We start from the raw sequence: 12,452 nt of genomic DNA on the forward strand, positions 1-12,452 counted from the left end.
TGGTGATTTCAGCACCACAACCCCTTTTTTGATACCGTTTGCAAGGGGAAAAACAGACGCTTTCATCTGGAGCCCTTTTTTCCAATATTTCTGAAAAAAAACTAAATGTAGCCGTATTTTGGCTAATTTCTGGGTTTCCTCCAGGGAAAGCCACAAACCATGGGTACCTTTAGAATCCCCATGATGTTGGAAAAAAAGGAGGCAAATTTGGCGTGGATACCTTATGTAGTCAAAAGGTTACAGGGGCCTAAGCGCGAACTACCCCAAATAGCAAAAAAAAAAGGCTTAGCACGGGGGGGGAGGCCTAGCAGCGAAGGGGTTAAGAGAACCGGAGGTGGCATAGCCTGTATCTACCACAACTCTCTCTCAGCAAAGCAGTCCCCTTCGGCAAATCTCTCATCCTGTGAATTTTTATGCATAAACATCACTAGCAAACATTAAACCTTATGCAGCCTGCACATCTTTTACCACCCTCCAGGGGACAACCTCCCTCTAATTGAACAAAGTATGGAAACCATCGCCTCCAACCAGGAGCAACACCGCCCCTAGATCTTCCTTGATGACTTCAATCTCCATTGGAATGATCCGAATGATCAGGCGGTAAACAGTCTCAAAAACTTTCTAACTGACCTCAACCTGACTCAATTCTGTGACAATCCTATGCACACCTTAGGCTCGACCCTCGATCTATTCATCTCCAATCCCAACTCCATTCAGCTTGAATCTATTTTCCCCTGTGACTGGTCGGACCATCACTTTATCACCATCCGTATCCTAGAAAGTTGGAACTCCAAAAGATCACAACCATTAAAACAAGCATTGGAAAAGATCGCTCCAAAATACAAACGTAAATGAGCTTATATTTAGCTGCAATATCTCCCTACCGCAACCTGCAAACATGTCCGACGTTCACAACCTCACTGAGCACTATAAGAACTCCATGTTGGCTGCCCTGAATGCAACTGTCCCCTTCAACTAAAAAGAAAATCCAACAAAGACTCCAAACCGTGGTTCAAGGGCAGCCTAAATGCTGACAGATGCAGCCTGAGACTAGCAGAACGCTCTTGGAGATCCGCTCCATCTACTGGTCTTCTAAAAATTCCAAGACTAAAAAGGAGTATATACAACAAACTCATCAGAACGGCGAAAGCAAGCTTCTTCAAAACCCAACTTGACAAAGCCAAAAATCCCACGAAAAGACTGTTTGTGTTGATTAAGTTACAATCCAATAACACTCTTATCCAATCTCCTCTCATCTCCTGCCCCCAGCCAAACTGCGAAGCCTTTGCTGACTTCTTCCTTGAAAAGGCGAGCAAGATCGAATGTGATCTAAGGTCTGTCCTGATCGATCTTTCACCTTCTCCTGACTCCTCCTTACACTTGCTCCCTCTTACTCCGCCCTGTCTCTCCCCTAAAAACAATGGCTCTTGGAGTCAATTCACAACCCCGAACGACACTTCCATCATTCAACAGTCTCCCGACCCTGAAACCTTCAAATCACTTCAATGAACCCCCCTCCCAACTTCTTTAAAGAAATGATATGATCTCTAGTCCCGCTCTGGTGCAAAATCATCAATGCTTCTCTTCTCTTCTTCAAGGTGAGATCCCTTGAAGGCGGGCCTGGTTCTCCCTATTCTCCCTATTCTCAAAAAACAGACGTCTGACCCTGAAGACCTGAATAATTTTCGACCAATCACAAACATCCCTACTCTGGCAAAGCTCCTTGAGAAATGTGTCCATGAACAACTGGGCAAACACATTAAGGAATTCCAATTTCTTGACCAATTCCAATCAGGCTTCCGTCCCGGCTACAGCACTGAAACGGCCATCACTCACATAGTGGACGACGCTCTCACATTGACCAGAATGAATCTTGCCTACTAATACTACTCGATCTCTCATCTGTGTTTGACACTGTCAAACATGACAATCTACTTAAACTTTTGGAATGTAGGATGGGGCTCTCGGGCACTGTACTAAAATGGTTTACCTCTTTTCTCAATAACAGAACACAGAGAGTCAAATCCAAACAAACTCTATCCAACTCCAGCCCCTGCACACTGGGGGTGCCCCAAGCGTCCTCGCTCTCCCCCACGCTCTTCAACCTTCCATTGAACCACTTACTGTAATCCTCAAAGCATCTAACATCCAATATCACATGTATGCGGATGACACCCATCTGTACATGAAAATCTCTTCCCCTGAAGATATCAACACACTCAATGGAACCTTGCACAAAACCCTAAATTGGCTAACCTCCAACCACCTCAAACTAAACGCCCTTAAAACTGAATTCTTCTCAATTTCACCCACGAGGCAAACCCCCATTATTGAGAAATATATGAAAAACCTCTCCGCTCTCAACTGCACATCACACATCATTGACACCACAAAATCACTGGGAATTGTGCTAGATAAGAACCTAAACATGCAAGATCACATCAGAGCATGTACCAAAGGAGCAAACTTCCAACTGAGCATCCTAAGAAAACACAAACCCTACCTTCCCCAAGATGACTTCAAATCTTCAGTGCAAGCACTAGTCATCTCAAGACTAGAATACCGCAGTGCCACTCTATGCGGGCTACCAAAACTCAGATTAGCCCCCCTCAGAGCATCTCTGAATGCTGCAACTAGGCTCATCACTGATTCCAAGAAAACCAGCCACATCTCTCCGGACCTGAAATCTCTCAACTGGCGTCCTTTTGAGTCAAGGATATAATAAAAAATTGCTTGTATGACCCATAGAGCACTACACTTCAACACTCCCCTATACCTGGCAAATAAGCTCGAACTATCGGGTGGCTCCCATTCCTCAAGGAGCTCCAGTACATTGCTGCTCAAGCCGAAGAAATTTAAAAAAATGAAAACCTACAATCGTACATTCTCTGGTATTGCCCTGAGAATCTGGAACTCCCTATCTGTGGAAGCAAGACTGATTCCTTCAACACTTGCCTTCAAAAGAGAAGTGAAAGCTCTACTGATGAGCACTGCGCTGAACTAGAAGCTTTTCTCCCTTTGTCTCCTATCTTGTTTAGCCAATTAATCTGCTACGTGGCAATTGCTACGGCCTCAATGTCGCCCTCTAATATGCCATTGTGTACCTGATGTATATATCTCTACTTTTCTCCCACAGCTATCTGCCTATGTCTTCCGCAACTCTCATGTAAAGCGTTCTGATGCCCTCTGGGGTCATGTTCGCGCTATGCAAAACTTTAAATAAATAAAAATGGTAGCTGGCTGTATTGGGGAAAATTGAGTAAAAATAAACCTAGTCATGACATAATATGTGAATGAAGGATCAGTAGATGACTTTGTTAACCGTTTGATGGAGCTGGCTATAAAACTTGGCGCAGGGTCAAGACTGATTTGCATATGGCTGGGTCCAAACTGGAATGGCATGGTGAGCAAAAAAACAATGGATTTACGACCAGATCTCTGTACTGGGGTGAATGTATGACATTGTTCTGCATTCTGTCCATCAATTGTTCTTTTTGCAGTTGTCACCCCAAGTGGGATGGGTATGCCCAGACGTGGGTCCTGTGGTCTGCATGCCACTGGAGTCAAGCTATCCTGGCTGATGAGGGCTGAAAGCCCGAAACCGGTCCTAGGATGCTAGCTTCCAGTCCAGGGAGGAACTGGTCTGGCAGTTCGGGCTGGACTGTTCCTATTGGGTGCAGGGTCAAGACTGATTTGCATATGGCTGGGTCCAAACTGGAATGGCATGGTCAGCAAAAAAACGATCGATTTTGAACCAGACCTCTGTACTGGGGTGACATTGTTCTGCATTCTGTCCATCAATTGTTCTTTTTGCATGTCACCCTGAGTGGGAGGGTATGCCCAGACGTGGGTGCTCTCCATGCCACTGGAGTCAAGCTATCCTGACTGATGAGGGCTGAAAGCCCAAAATCGGTCCTAGGATGCTTGTTTCCAGTTCACGGAGGACCTGGCCTGGCAGTTTGGGCTGTGTAGTGTCATAGGACAGTAAGCACGACACCGACACTTGATTATTCTGGATGCTCGTTTATTCCACTTCTTTCCTGTACCCTGCTCCTACTCTATCTGACTCTCCCCGCCTTCGCTCCTCCTCCTCAGTCCTGGTTCCCCTCCCAACTCGTGTGCTGGTCCTAGCGCCCAGCTTGTATTACAATCTTACATCTTCCCCCTTCTTAAACAATTTGAAATACTTCAAGTGTGTCCATGCATGTCAGAGTATACAATAATAGAAAACACCATAGTTACAGTTCTTCGATCAGGTGAACGGGTCTTCGATGAGTCCGCTGAGGCCGGAGGGGTACTAATTGAGCCGCCCGTTCCCCTTCGACCGGAAACATGGCAGGTCGATGATCGCTTGCTAACTCAGGTGCATCTCCTTGGACCACACTGCGGGGTGCAGTTAACACCTCTCTGACATGAGGCGTGCACTTCTGAAAATGCGTCACATTCCTTGTGATTCTCTTGTCCTCCGATTCAGCTGTGATCATGGTCCCTTTTTGTTTCGTCACCACTAGGGGGCATGTATGATATCGACAGTCTGCTTTTCTCTGTTGTTCTTATCGCACCAATACCCAGTCTCCTTCCTGGATAGATGGCTGTGCAGCTTTTCTTCGTCTGTCTGCACATTCCTTCATCTTCTCCTTTTTCAGTCTGTCTCTTGCTGCTACTTCTTCGTGCTCAGAGTCTTGAGACATGCCACTGGCTGCATCTTCCCAGACCGGTATTCTTGTGCGCACGGTGCGACCCAGCATTAGTGTTGCTGGACACCTGCCTGTGGTAGTATGCGGTGTGGTTCGATATGCTCGTAATACCTCATTTAATGCCACTTGCACGTCACATTTGGACAGTTCTGCTTGTTGAATGGTCTTCTTTAGAGTGGCCATAAATCTTTCCACCATTCCATTCGCTTGTGGTCACAAGGGAGTAATCTTCCTGTGTCTGAAGTCTAGGTGATTGGCAAAAAGCAGCAAATTCTTGCCCATTGAATGGTGGGCTATTATCTGTTTTCACTACCTTCGGTATGCCCCATGCTGCGAAAACCTCATCCAGTACAGGTGTAGTGGAGGCAGCTTTAGTTGATGCTGTGAGATGCGCAATTGGGAAACGTGAGTATTCGTCCATTATGTCCAGGATATACTTGCCAGATTGTAACAGGCCAAAGAAGTCCACTGCGACATGATGCCACACACTATCTGGCAGTTCAGACATTTGGAGAGGCGCAGGGGGCTCCTCTCGACTCACCAACTGACACTGTGGGCAGTCCTTCAGTGTAAGTTCAACCATCTGATCAAGCGTTGGGAACCAGACTCGCTCCCGCAGCGCCCTCTTTGTGGCAACAATACCTCTGTGCCCTTCATGCGCTAGGTTGATGACTCCTTGATGCAGCTGTTTCGGAATGATGATTCGTTTGTCCCTTAGTATAATACCATCTGAGGTGATGGACAGTTCATCCTTCACATGCCTGAAAGAGGACAGCTCATGACTGTCGATGTGTTCACTCTGTCCGGATTCCTCCAGATGTCTCCAGCTATTCGTCTGAATGCGATGTTTTATATTTCGGAGTGTGGCATCTTCATTGGTAGCGTCAAGGAAGGCCTCCAAAGGGACGGTGGGTGGTCTGGCTTGTGCCACCACAAAATGGATATATTCTTCAGCTACTGAGGTATTGAATGTGGAGGTTGCCTTGGGATGTCTGGACATATAGTCAGCTGGATTTGCAGCTTTTCCTGGTTTGTGGATGATGGTGTAGGTATACTCTTGAAGGCGGATACCCCAGTGCTCTATTCTGGGCGACATCTTGGCTCGAGGATTTCCAAAGATGGTTATCAGGGCCTGGTGGTCCGTGATAAGTGTGAAATGCTTTCCGTAGATCAAGATGTGAAAGTGTTCGCAGTCCCAGACCACCGCCAAGCTTTCTTTTTCCGGCTGAGAGTATGCTCTCTCTGTGTCCATGAGACTCCTACTGGCATATGCTACAATATATCGCTGATCATTCTCTCTGTCATAATAGGCTAATATAGCTCCAAGTCCTACAGGACTCGCATCTACGGTGATTTCTGTTTTCCTTCTAGGATTGAAATATGAAAGATTACTGGCAGATTCAACCGCAGCTTTGATTGCATGAAATGCTTGATCACATCTCGTAGTCCATTGAAACGGGTGTCCTTGTTTGGTCAGCTTTCTCAGAGGGTAACTGATGGTGGCATAATCCTTGATGTATCGGGCACAGTAGCTTGCCATGCCCAAAAATGAACGCACATCTCCTGCGTCTCGCGGCCTGAGGGTATCATTCTAGGCAGCAATCTTTTCAGGTTCGGGTTACATTCCTGCGCCGGAGAAGATGTGTCCGAAGAATTTTAGTGTGGATTTGTGAAATTCACATTTGTCTTTGTTTAAAGTGAGATTGGCGCCCAACAGAGCATGACAGATTCGGTCTAGTGCCGTTTCATGTTCTTGCAGTGTCGCGCCATAGACAAGAATGTCATCACTGTAGTTCAGCGTGTTGGGAATGTGATGAATTACCTTCCTGATAGCCTCCAGAAAAATCTCAGCGGCAGATGAAACTCCAAAACTGAGTTTTTTGTATCTGAACAGGCCTTGATGGGTCGAGAATGTGGTGATATATCTCGATTTCTCATGAAGCTCCAGCTGATGATAGCCCTTGTTAAGGTCTAGTTTAGAAAATATCTGCGCACCGTTGAGTGATGCAATCATGTCACTGATGTTAGGCCCTGGGTGTCGTTCTCTTTCGATGGCAGTGTTGGGTGCTCTCATATCTACGCAGAGACGCACTTTGCCAGGTGAGCCCTTTTTGGGCACTACAACCACTGGAGAGACCCAGGGAGTGGGTCCTGATGTCCTCTCGATAATGTCAGCCTGGAGAAGGTCCTGCCGTTCCTCCTCTACAGACTGTTGAAGGGGAAACTGAATTTTTCTGTGATGTTGTGCTATGGGAGTCACATCTTCATTTATGTGCAGTCAAACGTGACAGTGCGCCATCTTTCCAAGTCCGGTGAATAGCTAAGGAAACTTGTGAACTATGTCAGGTTCATCATCAACTTTGTACAAAATTTCAACTAATCGAAGTCTTTCCGCCGTTGGCAAGCTAAGAAGACAATCTGCTTCAGGACCATCAATGACATGAATGCGGGCTGGAATAGTCCTGTCTTTGTATGTGAGATTAGTCGGGAATTGTCCCAAACACGGGAGAGGTTCCTTTGACATCCAGGTGTACACCCGCACGGCAGCTTTATGCAAATGCGGTCGCGGATTCATTTTCTTGTATTCTGAAACTGAGATATAGTTGAGAGATGCTTCACTGTCCAGAACAAACTTGGCTACGTGAGTGTCCATTTTAAGGCATAATCGTGGGTATTTCTTCAATCGGTTCGGATCGCGACCATGCAGACATACTCATCACTGTCTTGCGATATTGGTGACAGCGACCTTGACTCACGAGATTGCGATCGACGGGATTGGTATGTTCCATGAGAATTACGGCTGGACTGTGAAGAATCAGTGGACGAATCTCTGCTGTCCCACACCGCTTTGGCATGATGTCGAGTGTTGGACTGTTTGGACTGTCTGTAATTGTCTCCGTGATTGTCTTTGCGTGGTGCTCCACACACATTCTCAAAGTGGTTGTCCCTGCCAGACTTCCTGCATTTTTGGCCTAACGCAGGGCAGGTCTCTGTGTGAGGGAAGTCATATCCACAACGATAGCATTTAAGCTGGCGCTTCTGTCTTTTGTCAGTACGACTGGTACTGCGACAACGGCGATTTGAATAATGAGACTGCACTTTGGATCTGGATGATCGTTGCTTTGCAGGGGAGTACCTTTTAGTGTTGCGAGATTGGTGCCTAAATGCCTGTTCACGTTTTTCGCCTCTTCCAGCTTCCATTCTCTTGGCATGTTCTTCTGCCTGTTCGTGTACTCGCGTCAAGTCTTCGATTTCACCCAGAGAGTAGCTTTTCTTTAATAGGTGTCTACGTAACGACTCAGACTGGCATCCTTCTATGATTCGCAGGCGAAGGGCGTCTTTCGTCGTGAAGGAGTCAAATTCACAGTAGCGAGCCAAATGTCGCAGTCGTGTAATGAAAGTACTCATGGGCTCATCTTTTTCTTGAGATGGCAGGTTGAATGTGTACCTTTCATAATCAATGTTTCGTTTGTGAAGAAATTTTCTGTTTAGAGCGTCACGCACATTGACATATGACGAAGCAGAGTCGGACGGAAGTTCCTTTATGATCTGACCAACGTCTTTCCCAATTAAATTGCGTAGTGCAATTAGTTGCTGCTCTTCCTCAGTCACTTGTGACCCTTTCATGAAGTCTTCGAAGTCCTCTAGCCATTCTTGCCAGCGAAGACCCATGCCTCCCCCCGATATGAGGACTAGGGGTTCCGGCAGACGTAGAAAAGGGACTCCGAGCATGCCAAGTCTTTGTCCACCCATTTGCGCGGTGGACGTGGACGAGACTGGTCCGGTGCTGGTACTCGCAGAGGCATGACTCTGCCTTGATGTAGGTGATCCAGACATTATATGCGACGGTGTAGAAGACAGTTGACCAATTCTTTTGTAGTGAACAGTCTCGCACCAGAGCCCTCGCAGCACTTGTCACTCAGTTTAAATCAATATATGTGACACTTAGCTGCACTTGGATATTGTGTAGACACACCAGCAGGGAGCCCAGGAGAGATGCAGTCCATGTATTATGCTAATGTGGACTTGTAATGTCATGTAAAGCATGTAAGAATCCTTCAGAAGAACATTTGCCAAGGCTTGTTGCTATTTTCAGCTATTTGCCTGACTTCAAAATGGCCGCCGGGCACTCCTTGCAAGGGGATGGGTGGAGATGCCTGACTCAAAGATGGCCGCCGTGAGATTTCGCTCCTCACGAGAATTGCAAGCCCAACTCACACGGGGGTAGCAGCTGCAGCAGCATGGACACAGGCTGGCACCGGTACCTGAACGCTGATGAATTCAGCCACCGGGTGCCTCACAGGACTCAGCACTCCTCCCATGACGGCAGCAGCAACACAGGCGCTCACGGCCCACACCACGCGACCGGGGTGAGCTCCCGGGTCGTGACCAGCACGATGCACCTTCTTAGGGCACGCACGCGACCGGGGTGGGCTCCCGGATCGTGATTATAAATGCAGCACCACAGGACCAAAACGCGGCTGGGGCGGACTCCCCAGGGCGTGGCAGAGCTCCGAGGCAGCGGAGCCGACGAGCAACATGGCAGGGGCACAACGCAACAGGGGTGGGCTCCCGGTCCGCAAAACAGCACAGCTTCGAGGCAGAGAAGCGCACCAGGATGCAGGTAAGGGAGGCAGGGTCCGCGACCACTCATCGTCGCCAGTTGTAGTGTCGTAGGACAGTAAGCACGACACCGACACTTGATTATTATGGATGCTCGTTTATTCCACTTCTTTCCTGTACCCTGCTCCTACTCTATTTGACTCTCCCCGCCTTCGCTCCTCAGTCCTGGTTCCCCTCCCAACTCGTATACTGGTCCTAGCGCCCAGCATGTATCACAATCTTACAGGCTGGACTGTTCCCATTGGGCGCAGGGTCAAGACTGATTTGCATATGGCTGGGTCCAAACTGGAATGGCATGGTGAGCAAAAAAACTATGGATTTAGGCCCAGATCTCTGTACTGGGGTGAATGTATGACATTGTTCTGCATTCTGTCCATCAATTGTCCTTTTTATAAAACTTGAGGCAGTGACTGAAAAACTGATAAGAGACCAGATAATAGTCCAATGTGCAAGTAAACAAACACAAGAAAGACTATGGCCAGTGAGACAGCTTGCGCTCCAAAATGCTATTGTAATTTACAAGATCGTGGAAGAATCCAACCATCTCATGAAGGAGATGGGGAGAACAAGAGGATGGAAGGAAGGAAATTACTGAGGAGGCGATAGTGAGTAGCAAGGACATGACTAATGAAGTGAACAAAAAATCTGATTAATAAGAGAAAAGGTGGGTAAAAGCATACAAGGGATACCCTAGAATCAAAAGGGACCTGAGGCACATACTAAATATGAGAATAGGAGTCATTGAGAAGGTAGAAGAAATAGAATTGATAAAAGCTAACCTAAAGGGGTGTCACAGATGCATCAACAATTAACATGGTCCAGATTCAAAAAGTTGTTATGACATTTGTAGGAAGTTTAGAAAGTGTGGCAGGAAAGGCTATTTTGCCTGTATGAGCAGGGTAGCAACATTGTCTGACAGTGTAGAGGACATCGATAGAGTATCGAGGATCGTCGACTCTTGGGACGAACAAGACAGGATGGCTAGACTCGAGGCAACTTCGAGATAAATGTTTGTGAAGTGATTGATGGCGAGCTCAGGTTCCATGGACATCAAAGGGATGTTTCTAGAGTTGTGGTCAAATATTTCGTTGGAGCCTAATAATAGTAATCTCAAAGTGTGTCAAGGAAGTGCTGTATATTTCATGGGATGCAGGTGTGCCAACATCAGATCTCAAAAGATTAGTTGAAATATATATGCAGCTGGTGGACGGCTTCTATATTAGGCTGGGTCCTTCAATATGATTTAAACATCATCATTAATCCAAGTGCTCCCAGCCAAACGATGAAAGACGTGAACCTTGAAAAAGTCCTAAGTCTATGTTTGAGGAGGGGCGAAGTACTGTGAAGTGATATCTACCCAAAATAATGATGAGGGAGAGGAACAAAGATAATGAGACCTAGATCAAGAAGGGTACTAGGATTAGTTGTGGAGGAAGTTAAGACTATGTTAATACAGATCATTTATGAGGGAAACATCTAACCTGTATAGGTGCCTGAATGGTTGTCACTGTTGTGAGGTCTGAGAAAAAACGGATTTTACATTGACCTTCAGTGTCAGGATGACAATATTATACTAAACAGCGTTCCCTTATGAAATTAAATGGTTTAATGTTGAAAGGATTTCAGAAGCACTTGCCATCAAATTAAATTACACCACAAATCTAAAGCATTAATTGCTTTCGTTACCATGGACAGTGTCTTTCAATTTTTCTTGTGTACCTTTCAGTCTTGTGTTAGAAGTGAGAGTATTGCAACACATGATGACTTACATTTTTTTACATATCAAGAACATATCATTTCTTTTAAGATGACTTGCCTGTTGGCAGGCGAACAGTTGAGGAACATAACATAGCTTTGAAGGACGTTTTAGATAAATTTGGCAAGGCTGTAATTATGTTACAGAATGATAAGGCATTTGAGGACATTAAAGAAAGAATTGTTAAGACTGGCATCTTAACATCTTTCAAAATTTAAAAGTTTGTAACCATAGATACAAGTGCCCAAGGGATAGGAAAAGTAATATCACAATCCCAAGCTAGCAGTGAGAAAACAGGTGCCTCTGCATCTCGATCTTTGTCGACCTCGATTATTGGTGGCTGTATTGGGAAATGAATACTTCCAGACTACATTTGGGGTTTTAAGACTGCATTAAGGATTGAACACAAACCCTTAAAGTGTTACAACTGGGTGGAGTGGCCAAAGTTTAACAAGGCATGCGGAAATATTACAAGAAAACATGGAGTATACTCTGTGTTGGAAGAACAGACTAACTAATTGTCTCTCCATGTTGCCAGGGAGAATGGAGGCATCTAGCAAAGTATTTTAGACTGAAGAGGCTGTCACAAATGTGCACGATATCATGGAGGGATTTAATATTGTGATTGTGAGTACAAAGTGGATATTTGGGGATGAGTGAGATGCTGTTTTAAGGGAAGTCAAGTGTCTGGTGATTATAGTTTTCAAGAGAGAAAGTGGTGTACTGATTACAGTTAGACAATTTTTCAAATTTTTTAATGAGCTATCGGTATGTGGTGAAGGCGTAAAAATGTGAGGTGATAGATTTATACGTCCATGAACACAAAATGATTGAAAGTTCTGGTGGCCTGTACTTGATGAGCAAGTCAGGAAATTGTTGGAAAATTCCAGAGTATGTAAGGAAGGAGAGAAAGGGTTGAAGAGGAGTATAGTGCAGGTGCTAGGGGTGTTTTGAAGAGGTTATCAAATAGGTATATCTGGACTTTTGGTGTCCAGATATAGACACAAATCAAGGGGTATGGAGTAATTACAAATGCACCTATCTCAATGTCAAAAATGGTGATGTTTTACAATATATAAGGGTGCAAAGAATCAGAGGCTCAATACCCCTTAAACCTCCAAGGATATAGATCCTATACATTTACAACAAAAACAATGATTCAGCACTCCAACATGTGTAAGGATTAATATTTTCTACAAGTACAAGCAAAGTGAAGAGAAGCACAGCAATTCAGCAGGTTCTTGTTTCTTTCTTTCTTTATTGAAAAACGTCTTCTTAAAATGACCGTAGCCAACGCGTTTCGACCCAAAAGGTCTTCTTCAGGGCTACAAGTAAGTGTACAATATATACATTAAAACTTAGACAGATATATAAGA

Source organism: Triturus cristatus, chromosome 7 (genome assembly GCF_964204655.1).
Source record: "Triturus cristatus chromosome 7, aTriCri1.1, whole genome shotgun sequence".
NCBI lineage: Eukaryota > Metazoa > Chordata > Amphibia > Caudata > Salamandridae > Triturus > Triturus cristatus.